Source organism: Rutidosis leptorrhynchoides, chromosome 10 (genome assembly GCF_046630445.1).
Source record: "Rutidosis leptorrhynchoides isolate AG116_Rl617_1_P2 chromosome 10, CSIRO_AGI_Rlap_v1, whole genome shotgun sequence".
NCBI lineage: Eukaryota > Viridiplantae > Streptophyta > Magnoliopsida > Asterales > Asteraceae > Rutidosis > Rutidosis leptorrhynchoides.
This window is the reverse complement of record NC_092342.1, coordinates 104,775,575-104,789,847: the sequence shown is the minus strand read 5'-3', so window position 1 is coordinate 104,789,847 and position 14,273 is coordinate 104,775,575. Positions and strand designations below refer to the sequence as shown.

Genomic DNA, 14,273 nt, shown 5'->3' with positions numbered 1-14,273 from the left:
AATCACTTTTTTATTCATCACATTTTGTACATCAGTGATTTTGATATAGCGGTATAAACAATGACAGTAATGATGGTTAAAGGTGGGTGTGTCATCCACAGTTGCCTCGGGTTTAGGTCAACGACACTTGCAATCAAATAGCCGATTTACTTTCGGTTTCCAAAGCAAAGTGCACATTTGAAAGGTGGTTTACAGTCCCACATGACTATTAAAATGTAGATCCTTAAGGAAATTGGATCTTTATGAAAACATTTGATCTTTTTGAAAATTTAATCTAGCTTTTACCCTAGATAAGTTTTCCGGAATAACCCTTCACCGGTGTTTGCAAAATATTTTTGTGGGTTGTGTGGGTTTCAGATTTGAAAATTTTAGCTCAACACTTGTGGTTTTGTGTTACCCACTTGCTAACCTTGTATTAGGAAAGCAACACGTCCAGTTTACTTGTCCCGTATATTACCTTTCGGCAAACTACCGTCCGGTTGTAAAGGAAAGCGATGAACAAGAAACTGTTAAGGCAATGTCCCGTGACATGCAGATGATTATGGTCTTATTAACGTGTCGGATGCTAGAACTATCCTTGGTAGGAGCGATAGTAAAGATCATCCTATAATTTTTCGGTCTGGCACAAGGTCCTGTCTCCGACCATGCTATGCAACCACCGTTCTTACGGTTGACACCCGATTTGGTTCAGGTGACCTAATGAATTCTGATGAATTCTCAGGATTTTACGTTCAATGGTAATGAACGCATTGAAAATGGGTTTTCAGAAAACAAATCGGTTTGTATTTTTGATCAAAATATTTTCTCGTTCAAGCTCGAGTTTAGATATCATTGAATTCCATGAGTTTGAATTCTCAATCTTTAAGGTCAATCTCTAGGATTGAGTAATATCAGTCTTAAAAGCTGATTTTTAATCTTTAAGGAGATTATCCTTTTCTGGGGATCTGATTCATTAGTCTTATCAAGCTAATTTGCACGGTGCCTCCCCATTGTACGAGATAAATCCTTCTCATGGTTAGGATAAATCTGACCACTTGGCGACCCTGTTTGATGCTGAGGTCCGTGGATTTCCTGCTGATTTTAGAGATGACTTTTCTAGATTTTTCGTCAACCTACAGCTGGTCTGGACGACAACTTCTTGACCTAAATCAAGAAGCGCGTGTCTTTTTCGGAAGACTTTACTTCCTTTTAATGATGGAATTGATTCATCGTGTAGATCCATCTTTTCTTTTCTTTCATCGGGTAAAACAGTTAATTTAGTCCAAAACAAAAGCACCTGCAATAACTTTACGGAAACATGTGATAGATAATTTTTTTTTTTTTTATTGAATAACTTGGTATATTCTCCCCACACTTAGCTTTTATTTATTATGTTCTTTGCCTTTTTATTCTCTTATATTCCATTTTAAATGAATTCAAGCGTTTTGGGTTGTTTCTCAATTTATGTCCTTTCCGAGGTAACGATAATTTCGGCATTAACACCTAGTTTTATCGTTCATAAATATGTATAAACATGATTTTGAATTCATTTAGTTTAAAATTTTTTAAATTTTCATAAAATTTGGCAAATAAGCCAAGTATAAACCCGAGAGAATTTATAACCCTTCCCCACACTTGAGATCATGCAATGCCCTCATTTGCATGAAATCAGACTACAATTATAAATTCATGAGGGTGATTAGCGTTGAAAAGTTATTAAAAATACCGAGTTTGCAAACATATTGTTGTTATCTCACATTTGATATTGTCGTCAAAATTATTAGCTTTTGCTGAACTTAATGCTAGTCTTTGAAAGTGCGCTGTTTTACCCTGTTTTGTACATAACATAAAATACAAACATATATACATATTTTTGAAGTTTGGTATATAACCCCACGTTCAAAAATTTATAAAACATAGTATTTTTTTTTTGCATACTTTAAATCAATAAAATTAAAAAAATAATGATAACAAAATTTATCGCCCCGTCCTTGGGTAAAGCAATTTCGGTTCAACGACCTAGTCTTCAACTTACGACGAATTTTAGAAATCAATTTTTTAAACTTAATGAAATAAAGTAAATTTTGTTTTTAAAAACTTAAATTAAAATGCATATTAATTTCATAAAAAAAACCTATAAAACAAAAATTCAGAATGGAGGGAGAAAACTAGTTCTTTAGTGTCTGCTAGCGGAAAAGACCAATCGGGTTCCATTCTCGGAACTACACGAGAACAGAACAACTAACTCTAGATAGCATTTTCTTTTTAGAACATTTGAATCTCCCCACACTTAGGTAGCCGTGGTGTCAAAATTGTGATTAACTTCATCGTTAATTTCTCTTGGTCCATAATCAACTTGCATATCCGTGACTTTTTCTTTAAGCCATTGGTCGGATTCCTGTGTAATACCCACAATTTCAACTAGTTTCTCCTTTTCTTTAGGTGATAGATTGGATACTAACTGGTTACATAACTTAAAGTTCCCCTTGGTTCTACCATCGCGAATCCGTTTAATAAGTTTCTTCATTGAACTATTAATAACGGGATCATTTAATTTCGTATCAACAACGGGGTTCTTTGTTATCATGTCATCATTAGGTGTTACTTCATTTTCCCCACACTTAGGCGTTTCATTATTGCTAAGTATTACCGTTGGAGTTGGTAAAAGCACATGGTTCTTACCAATCGTTTTTGCTGGTTCAACGGTTTTGGTTGGTGGAGATTTAGTCTTTCGAATAATAAAGGTGATCGATTTGTCACCACTTTTAAGTGTCATTCTTCCATTTCCTACATCAAATAACGCCTTGGTGGACGCTAAGAATGGCCGACCTAAAATTAGAGGAATGTTTGGGTCCTCTTCTATGTCAATGACAATAAATTCGACTAGAAAGGTTAAATTGCCTACTTGAACGGGTAGGTTGTCAGCAATTCCAACTGGGTGCTTAATGGTTTGATCAAAGAGTCGAACACTCATATCCGTTGGACTTAACTCACCTACCCCTAATCTCTTATATAATGAAAGAGGCATAACACTCACACTTGCACCTAAATCTGCTAGTGCATCATACATGACACAATCACTAAGTAGACAAGGAACAATAAATTCACCCGGATCACCTACCCTAGGTGGAGGTTTTGGTGGAACTGTATTCACCGGGTTTACTTCTACGGCTTTTGTTTCTTGCACTTTTTTATTCTTCTTCTTCTTCTTTCCAGAGGTATCACAAACTTTATTACCTATTACTTGCTCATACTCAACTCCTTTTCTTGGAAACGGGATGGGTGGTTTGTATGGTGTCACCACTGGCTTTACATACTCGGGTGGTGGTGTTGGTGTAACTTCTTCATTGTTACTCACATCTAAAACCTTCCCATCTTCTGGAGCTGGTTTTTCAGAATTTGTTGACACCATATTAACATTCTCTTTCCGAGGATTTACTTCAGTATTACTCGGTAGCTTTCCTTGTTCCCTCTCACTCATCGTGCTAGCAAGAGTACCTACGTGTTTTTCAAGATTCAAAATGGAAGCTTGTTGAGTTCTTAATGACTGATCAAACCTCTCGTTCGTTTGGGTTTGAGATGTAATGAATTGTGTTTGAGATTCAATCAGCTTTGCCATCATTTCTTCTAGATTTGGCTTTTTCTCTTCGGTTTGTTGTGGTGGTTTATACAAGCTAGGTCTTTGTTGATTGAAAGTGTTGTTTTGAGTTGGTTGGTTATTCGGACCTTGTTGGTTATACCAGTTATTTTCGGGTCCTTTTGGATTGTAAAGAATGTTTTGATTTCGATTTAAGTTTAGCCTTGGCGGTTGATAATTATTTTGATAATTATTTCCCGGCCTTTGGTTCATATAGGAAACATTCTCTCGTTGTTCCATCGTTGGTTCAATGTGACAATCTTTCAATAAGTGTGGTCCACCGCATTGCTCACAACTGATTCGTATTGCGTGAATATCTTTATTCATCTTTTCCATTCGTCTTTCGAAAGCATCTATTTTTGCGGAAACGGAATCAAAGTCAGGGCTAGAATCGGCTCTAGCCGCTTTAGATGATCGAAAGATATCTTTTTCTTGGTGCCACTCATGCGAGTGGGAGGCTGTGTTATCAATAATTTTGTAAGCTTCAGTTGCGGTTTTCTTCATGATGGAACCACCAGCTGTTATGTCGATGTCTTTTCGTGTAGCAACGTTGACACCTTGGTAGAATATTTGTACTATTTGATAAGTATCTAAACCGTGTTGAGGACATCCTCTCAACATCCTTCCGAATCTTGTCCACGCCTCATATAATGTTTCATTTGGCTTTTGTTTGAACGTAACAATTTCTCCTTGAAGTCTCACGGCTTTGGATGCCGGAAAGAATTGTTTAAGAAATTTTTCAACTAAAACATCCCATGTGTCAATCGCCCCTTCAGGTAACGATTCTACCTAAACCTTGCTACAACACTATAGGCAGTGTACCTAATCGTAGAGTAGTGTAGTTTTTAGTAAGTCCGGTTCGTTCCACAGGGAGCTGGTGAAGTTAACGCTATATTATTAAGTTTATTTGTAAAAATATATATATAAATAAGTAGTAGTATTATTATAAAATGGGGGTTTTACCGTTTAATGACCGGTTTGTCGATTTTAAGCGTAAAAATAAATGACAAAAATTAAAGTGCGTAAAATAAATTGCGATAAATAAAATGACAGAAAATAAAATTGCGAGTAATAAAATGACAGTAAATAAAGATACGATGAGAAATATAATAAAAGAATTATGCTTATTTAAACTTCCGTAATCATGATGTTTGACGTGTTGATTTTAATTTATTACCATGGGTTAATTGTCCTTTGTCCTGGTTTATTTGATACATCTATCTGGTTTTTGTCCATAATAGTCCATCGGTCATAAATATAAAGTGCGAGTATCCTCGTCAAATTACCCTTATACCCGAAGTCAAATATTCCAACTGATTAAGGATTTAAACTGTGACGCAGTTATCACTTCTGTCAACAATTACACCAGTTATCACTGTATGTAATCCACCCCTGTTTTAATTAGTTTATGAATATTAATTCATCCACTTGATCAGAATGAATAATCAATTACCCAACCCAATTGATTAATTAAATGATTATAACAGATTCCATATGAACGTCACTAAATAGGACAACCATAATCATTATTAATTATTAGGTTAATTAATTTGAAGATAGGTTCGACAGACTCCAATGAGTTGTCACTCAATTAGACAATACCCCCCATCTATTAATAGTCAATAATCCAATTTCCACAAGTGTCGGTCTTTTGCCCAAACCTTAATTATGGTCCAAAGTTCAATAACCCAATTTTAGTAATTAGCCCAACATCATGAGTACTTCATTTTAAATAAGCATAATAAAGACTTAGCTACGAGACATTAATGTAAAAAGGTTGAACATAACTTACAATGATTAAAAATAGCGTAGCGTTACACGGACAGAATTTCGACTTACATACTCAAAAGATCTCTATCATAAATCTTATTATTATCATAATTTAAATTTAAAATTAAGATTATTGTTATATCTTATTACATTAACATTATGATAGAGATATAGAATATAGATATTGATATTTGATATAGAAAAATAAGAAAAAGATAGAAAGAAAGAAAAAGATCGTAAAAAATCTCTCCCTAATTCATCGAACATATCGTTCGTTTTATAGGCAAATTAGAATTCAAATTTTCATTTACGACCCCTGAACTATGCTCAATTAACAACTTTTTATTATTTAATATTATTCTTATTATGAATTATTTAAATATTATATTTTATTCTTGTGCATAGTTGACTTGTAATTTTTACACCGTTGCGTCGAGCGTTGAGAGTTGGTTCATGTCCTGGTTTCGGATTTTCGAACGTCCTTTCGTACAATTTTATATCTTGTACTTTGCGTTTTGTAACTTGTACTCTTGTCATTTTTAGACGTTCTTCATCAATAAATTGAACCTTTTGAATTGTATCTTGTACATTTGAGCTTTTTGGACGTTTTGGTCTTTCAAATCTTCGTTTTTGTCTTTAAATCTTCATTTTCGAGCGATTTGCGTCTTTCGTCTTCGCACTTATTTATTTAACTATTACAACTAAAAATAAGGAAATTACATTTAAAAACATTACATATTGGAACGATATTGCTACTAAATATATGTTCATTTGGAACACTATCAGTAGGTACTACCCGAATTTAAACTTATAAAACGCTAATATGAAGAAAAAGCTTTTATAAATGAGTTCATATTATGCTACGAAATACTATTAACTACTCTTAATATTCTGTATGATTAACTTGTTCCATTTAACTATTTTTGAAGGAAATGGCACCGACTACTCGACACACCGTGAATATGAATGAAGAGGATTTCCGTACTTTTCTAGCTTCAAACATAGCCGCAGTACAGGCTGCCCTACATACCAACAATAACCTTGGATCTAGCAGTACAGGAAATCGTGTAGGATGCACCTACAAAGAATTCACTGCCTGCAAACCTTTGGAATTTGATGGAATCGAAGGACCGATCGGATTGAAACGGTGGACCGAGAAGGTCGAATCGGTGTTTGCCATAAGTAAGTGTACTGAAGAGGACAAAGTAAAGTACGCTACGCATACCTTCATAGGTTCTGCGTTAACATGGTGGAATACCTATCTAGAGCAAGTGGGACAAGACGATGCATACGCACTACCGTGGTCAGCATTCAAGCACTTGATGAACGAGAAGTACCGTCCCAGAACCGAGGTCAATAAGCTCAAGACAGAACTTAGAGGGTTACGAACCCAAGGATTTGATATTACCACGTACGAAAGATGATTCACAGAATTGTGCCTATTGTGTCCGGGAGCATTCGAAAATGAGGAAGAGAAGATCGACGCATTTGTGAAAGGATTACCGGAAAGAATCCAAGAAGATATAAGTTCACACGAGCCCGCCTCCATACAACAGGCATGTAGAATGGCTCACAAACTAGTGAACCAGATTGAAGAAAGAATTAAAGAACAGACTGCTGAAGAGGCCAATGTGAAGCAAGTCAAAAGAAAGTGGGAGGAAAACGGTGATAAGAATCACCAATACAACAACAACAGCAATTATAACAATAATCGCAACAACTATCCTAACAATCGCAACATCAATCGCAACTACAACAAACGGCCCAACAACAACAACAACAACAACAACAACAGCAACTACAACAATCATCCCAACAACAATAATAACCGCAACAACAACAACAATCAGAAGCAGCTATGCCAAAGGTGTGAAAAGAATCACTCGGGGTTCTGCACCAAATTTTGCAACAAGTGTAAAAGAAATGGTCATAGCGCGGCGAAGTGTGAGGTCTACGGACCAGGGGTTAATAGAACGAAAGGAACAAATGGTGTCGGAACGAGTAATGGCGGAGCAAGTAGTGTCGGAGCAAGTTATGCCAATGTAGTTTGTTATAAATGTGGAAAACCGGGCCACATTATTAGAAATTGCCCGAACCAGGAGAACACGAATGGACAAGGCCGCGGAAGAGTTTTCAATATTAATGCGGCAGAGGCACAAGAAGACCCGGAGCTTGTTACAGTACGTTTCTTATTGACAATAAATCTGCTTACATTTTATTTGATTCGGGTGCGGATAGAAGCTATATGAGTAGAGATTTTTGTGCTAAATTAAGTTGTCCATTGACGCCTTTGGATAGTAAATTTTAACTCGAATTAGCAAATGGTAAATTAATTTCAGCAGATAATATATGTCGGAATCGAGAAATTAAACTGGTTAGCGAAACATTTAAGATTGATTTGATACCAGTAGAGTTAGGGAGTTTTGATGTGATAATCGGTATGGACTGGTTGAAAGAAGTGAAAGCAGAGATCGTTTGTTACAAAAATGCAATTCGCATTATACGAGAAAAAGGAAAACCCTTAATGGTGTACGGAGAAAAGGGCAACACGAAGCTACATCTTATTAGTAATTTGAAGGCACAAAAACTAATAAGAAAAGGTTGCTATGCTGTTCTAGCACACGTCGAGAAAGTACAAACTGAAGAAAAGAGCATCAATGATGTTCCCATTGCAAAAGAATTTCCCGATGTATTTCCGAAAGAATTACCGGGATTACCCCCACATCGATCCGTTGAATTTCAAATAGATCTTGTACCAGGAGCTGCACCAATAGCTCGTGCTCCTTACAGACTCGCACCCAGCGAGATGAAAGAACTGCAAAGCCAATTACAAGAACTTTTAGAGCGTGGTTTCATTCGACCAAGCACATCACCATGGGGAGCTCCTGTTTTGTTTGTCAAGTAGAAAGATGGTACATTCAGGTTGTGTATCGACTACCGAGAGTTGAACAAACTTACCATCAAGAACCGATACCCACTACCGAGAATCGACGACTTATTTGATCAACTACAAGGCTCGTCTGTTTATTCAAAGATTGACTTACGTTCCGGGTATCATCAAATGCGGGTGAAAGAAGATGATATTCCAAAGACTGCTTTCAGAACACGTTACGGTCATTACGAGTTTATGGTCATGCCGTTTGGTTTAACTAATGCACCAGCTGTGTTCATGGACCTTATGAACCGAGTGTGTGGACCATACCTTGACAAGTTTGTCATTGTTTTCATTGATGACATACTTATTTACTCAAAGAATGACCAAGAACACGGTGAACATTTGAGAAAGGTGTTAGAAGTATTGAGGAAGGAAGAATTGTACGCTAAGTTTTCAAAGTGTGCATTTTGGTTGGAAGAAGTTCAATTCCTCGGTCACATAGTGAACAAAGAAGGTATTAAGGTGGATCCGGCAAAGATAGAAACTGTTGAAAAGTGGGAAACCCCGAAAACTCCGAAACACATACGCCAGTTTTTAGGACTAGCTGGTTACTACAGAAGGTTCATCCAAGACTTTTCTAGAATAGCAAAACCCTTGACTGCATTAACGCATAAAGGGAAGAAATTTGAATGGAATGATGAACAAGAGAAAGCGTTTCAGTTATTGAAGAAAAAGCTAACTACGGCACCTATATTGTCATTGCCTGAAGGGAATGATAATTTTGTGATTTATTGTGATGCATCAAAGCAAGGTCTCGGTTGTGTATTAATGCAACGAACGAAGGTGATTGCTTATGCGTCTAGACAATTGAAGATTCACGAACAAAATTATATGACGCATGATTTGGAATTAGGCGCGGTTGTTTTTGCATTAAAGACTTGGAGGCACTACTTATATGGGGTCAAAAGTATTATATATACCGACCACAAAAGTCTTCAACACATATTTAATCAGAAACAACTGAATATGAGGCAGCGTAGGTGGATTGAATTGTTGAATGATTATGACTTTGAGATTCGTTACCACACGGGGAAGGCAAATGTGGTAGCCGATGCCTTGAGTAGGAAGGACAGAGAACCCATTCGAGTAAAATCTATGAATATAATGATTCATAATAACCTTACTACTCAAATAAAGGAGGCGCAACAAGGAGTTTTAAAAGAGGGAAATTTAAAGGATGAAATACCCAAAGGATCGGAGAAGCATCTTAATATTCGGGAAGACGGAACCCGGTATAGGGCTGAAAGGATTTGGGTACCAAAATTTGGAGATATGAGAGAAATGGTACTTAGAGAAGCTCATAAAACCAGATACTCAATACATCCTGGAACGGGGAAGATGTACAAGGATCTCAGGAAATATTTTTGGTGGCCGGGTATGAAAGCCGATGTTGCTAAATACGTAGGAGAATGTTTGACGTGTTCTAAGGTCAAAGCTGAGCATCAGAAACCATCAGGTCTACTTCAACAACCCGAAATCCCAGAATGGAAATGGGAAAACATTACCATGGATTTCATCACTAAATTGCCAAGGACTGCAAGTGGTTTTGATACTATTTGGGTAATAGTTGATCGTCTCACCAAATCAGCACACTTCCTGCCAATAAGAGAAGATGACAAGATGGAGAAGTTAGCACGACTGTATTTGAAGGAAGTCGTCTCCAGACATGGAATACCAATCTCTATTATCTCTGATAGGGATGGTAGATTTATTTCAAGATTCTGGCAGACATTACAGCAAGCATTAGGAACTCGTCTAGACATGAGTACTGCCTATCATCCACAAACTGATGGGCAGAGCGAAAGGACGATACAAACGCTTGAAGACATGCTACGAGCATGTGTTATTGATTTTGGAAACAGTTGGGATCGACATCTACCGTTAGCAGAATTTTCCTACAACAACAGCTACCATTCAAGCATTGAGATGGCGCCGTTTGAAGCACTTTATGGTAGAAAGTGCAGGTCTCTGATTTGTTGGAGTGAAGTGGGGGATAGACAGATTACAGGTCCAGAGATTATACAAGAAACTACCGAGAAGATCATCCAAATTCAACAACGGTTGAAAACCGCCCAAAGTCGACAAAAGAGCTACGCTGACATTAAAAGAAAAGATATAGAATTTGAAATTGGAGAGATGGTCATGCTTAAAGTTGCACCTTGGAAAGGCGTTGTTCGATTTGGTAAACGAGGGAAATTAAATCCAAGGTATATTGGACCATTCAAGATTATTGATCGTGTCGGACCAGTAGCTTACCGACTTGAGTTACCTCAACAACTCGCGGCTGTACATAACACTTTCCACGTCTCGAATTTGAAGAAATGTTTTGCTAAAGAAGATCTCACTATTCCGTTAGATGAAATCCAAATCAACGAAAAACTTCAATTCATCGAAGAACCCGTCGAAATAATGGATCGTGAGGTTAAAAGACTTAAGCAAAACAAGATACCAACTGTTAAGGTTCGATGGAATGCTCGTAGAGGACCCGAGTTCACCTGGGAACGTGAAGATTAGATGAAGAAGAAATACCCGCATCTATTTCCAGAAGATTCGTCAACACCTTCAACAGCTTAAAATTTCGGGACGAAATTTATTTAACGGGTAGGTACTGTAGTGACCCGAACTTTTCCATGTTTATATATATTAATTGAGATTGATATTTACATGATTAAATGTTTCCAACATGTTAAGCAATCAAACTTGTTAAGACTTGATTAATTGAAATATGTTTCATATAGACAATTGACCACCCAAGTTGACCGGTGATTCACGAACGTTAAAACTTGTAAAAACTATATGATGACATATATATGGATATATATATAGTTAACATGATACTATGATAAGTAAACATATCATTAAGTATATTAACAATGAACAACATATGTAAAAACAAGACTACTAACTTAATAATTTTTAAACGAGACATATATGTAACGATTATCGTTGTAAAGACATTTAATGTATATATATCATATTAAGAGATATTCATACATGATAATATCATGATAATATAATAATTTAAAATCTCATTTGATATTATAAACATTGGGTTAACAACATTTAACAAGATCGTTAACCTAAAGGTTTCAAAACAACACTTACATGTAACGACTAACGATGACTTAACGACTCAGTTAAAATGTATATACATGTAGTGTTTTAATATGTATTTATACACTTTTGAAAGACTTCAATACACTTATCAAAATACTTCTACTTAACAAAAATGCTTACAATTACATCCTCGTTCAGTTTCATCAACAATTCTACTCGTATGCACCCGTATTCGTACTCGTACAATACACAGCTTTTAGATGTATGTACTATTGGTATATACACTCCAATGATCAGCTCTTAGCAGCCCATGTGAGTCACCTAACACATATGGGAACCATCATTTGGCAACTAGCATGAAATATCTCATAAAATTACAAAAATATGAGTAATCATTCATGACTTATTTACATGAAAACAAAATTACATATCCTTTATATCTAATCCATACACCAACGACCAAAAACACCTACAAACACTTTAATTCTTCAATTTTCTTCATCTAATTGATCTCTCCCAAGTTCTATCTTCAAGTTCTAATTGTTCTTCATAAATTCCAAAAGTTCTAGTTTCATAAAATCAAGAATACTTTCAAGTTTGCTAGCTCACTTCCAATCTTGTAAGGTGATCATCCAACCTCAAGAAATCTTTGTTTCTTACAGTAGGTTATTATTCTAATACAAGGTAATAATCATATTCAAACTTTGGTTCAATTTCTATAACTATAACAATCTTATTTCAAGTGATGATCATACTTGAACTTGTTTTCGTGTCATGATTCTGCTTCAAGAACTTCGAGCCATCCAAGGATCCATTGAAGCTAGATCCATTTTTTCTCTTTTCCAGTAGGTTTATCCAAGGAAATTAAGGTAGTAATGATGTTCATAACATCATTCGATTCATACATATAAAGCTATCTTATTCGAAGGTTTAAACTTGTAATCACTAGAACATAGTTTAGTTAATTCTAAACTTGTTCGCAAACAAAAGTTAATCCTTCTAACTTGACTTTTAAAATCAACTAAACACATGTTCTATATCTATATGATAGGCTAACTTAATGATTTAAAACCTGGAAACACGAAAAACACCGTAAAACTGGAATTACGCCGTCGTAGTAACACCGCGGGCTGTTTTGGGTTAGTTAATTAAAAACTATGATAAACTTTGATTTAAAAGTTGTTATTCTGAGAAAATGATTTTTATTATGAACATGAAACTATATCCAAAAATTATGGTTAAACTCAAAGTGGCAGTATGTTTTCTAAAATGGTCATCTAGACGTCGTTCTTTCGACTGAAATGACTACCTTTACAAAAACGACTTGTAACTTATTTTTCCGACTATAAACCTATACTTTTTATGTTTAGATTCATAAAATATAGTTCAATATGAAACCATAGCAATTTGATTCACTCAAAACGGATTTAAAATGAAGAAGTTATGGGTAAAACAAGATTGGATAATTTTTCTCATTTTAGCTACGTGAAAATTGGTAACAAATCTATTCCAACCATAACTTAATCAACTTGTATTGTATATTATGTAATCTTGAGATACCATAGACACGTATACAATGTTTCAACCTATCATGTCGACACATCTATATATATTTCGGAACAACCATAGACACTCTATATGTGAATGTTGGAGTTAGCTATACAGGGTTGAGGTTGATTCCAAAATATATATACTTTGAGTTGTGATCAATACTGAGATACGTATACACTGGGTCGTGGATTGATTCAAGATAATATTTATCGATTTATTTCTGTACATCTAACTGTGGACAACTAGTTGTAGGTTACTAACGAGGACAGCTGACTTAATAAACTTAAAATATCAAAATATATTAAAAGTGTTGTAAATATATTTTGAACATACTTTGATATATATGTATATATTGTTATAGGTTCGTGAATCAACCAGTGGCCTAGTCTTACTTCCCGACGAAGTAAAAATCTGTGAAAGTGAGTTATAGTCCCACTTTTAAAATCTAATATTTTTGGGATGAGAATACATGCAGGTTTTATAAATGATTTACAAAATAGACACAAGTACGTGAAACTACATTCTATGGTTGAATTATCGAAATCGAATATGCCCCTTTTTATTAAGTCTGGTAATCTAAGAATTAGGGAACAGACACCCTAATTGACGCGAATCCTAAAGATAGATCTATTGGGCCTAACAAACCCCATCCAAAGTACCGGATGCTTTAGTACTTCGAAATTTATATCATATCCGAAGGGTGTCCCGGAATGATGGGGATATTCTTATATATGCATCTTGTTAATGTCGGTTACCAGGTGTTCACCATATGAATGATTTTTATCTCTATGTATGGGATGTATATTGAAATATGAAATCTTGTGGTCTATTATTATGATTTGATATATATAGGTTAAACCTATAACTCACCAACATTTTTGTTGACGTTTTAAGCATGTTTATTCTCAGGTGATTATTAAGAGCTTCCGCTGTCGCATACTTAAATAAGGACGAGATTTGGAGTCCATGCTTGTATGATATTGTGTAAAAACTGCATTCAAGAAACTTATTTTGTTGTAACATATTTGTATTGTAAACCATTATGTAATGGTCGTGTGTAAACAGGATATATTAGATTATCATTCTTTGATAATCTACGTAAAGTTTTTTTTTAAAACCTTTATTGATGAAATAAAGGTTATGGTTTGTTTTAAAATGAATGCAGTCTTTGAAAAACGTCTCATATAGAGGTCAAAACCTCGCAACGAAATCAATTAATATGGAACGTTTTTAATCAATAAGAACGGGACATTTCATCTAATAAGGAATTTAAATTACTAAATTATTTGAGTAATTGGTGTCTGGTCGATTGAAATTCAAAGGAAGATGATGAAACTGTAATAC

The 14,273-nt window shown here is 35.3% G+C and overlaps 1 non-coding gene and 1 pseudogene across 1 annotated transcript; both read left to right on the top strand.

The window, feature by feature from the left end:
* Positions 1-14,273, top strand: part of LOC139870514 (methylsterol monooxygenase 2-2-like) — a 142,011-nt pseudogene that overhangs the window by 77,111 nt on the left and 50,627 nt on the right.
* On the top strand, positions 4,209-4,315 carry LOC139874119 (small nucleolar RNA R71). Its single transcript, XR_011767823.1, has one exon. It is a non-coding gene; the product is annotated as a small nucleolar RNA R71 (small nucleolar RNA).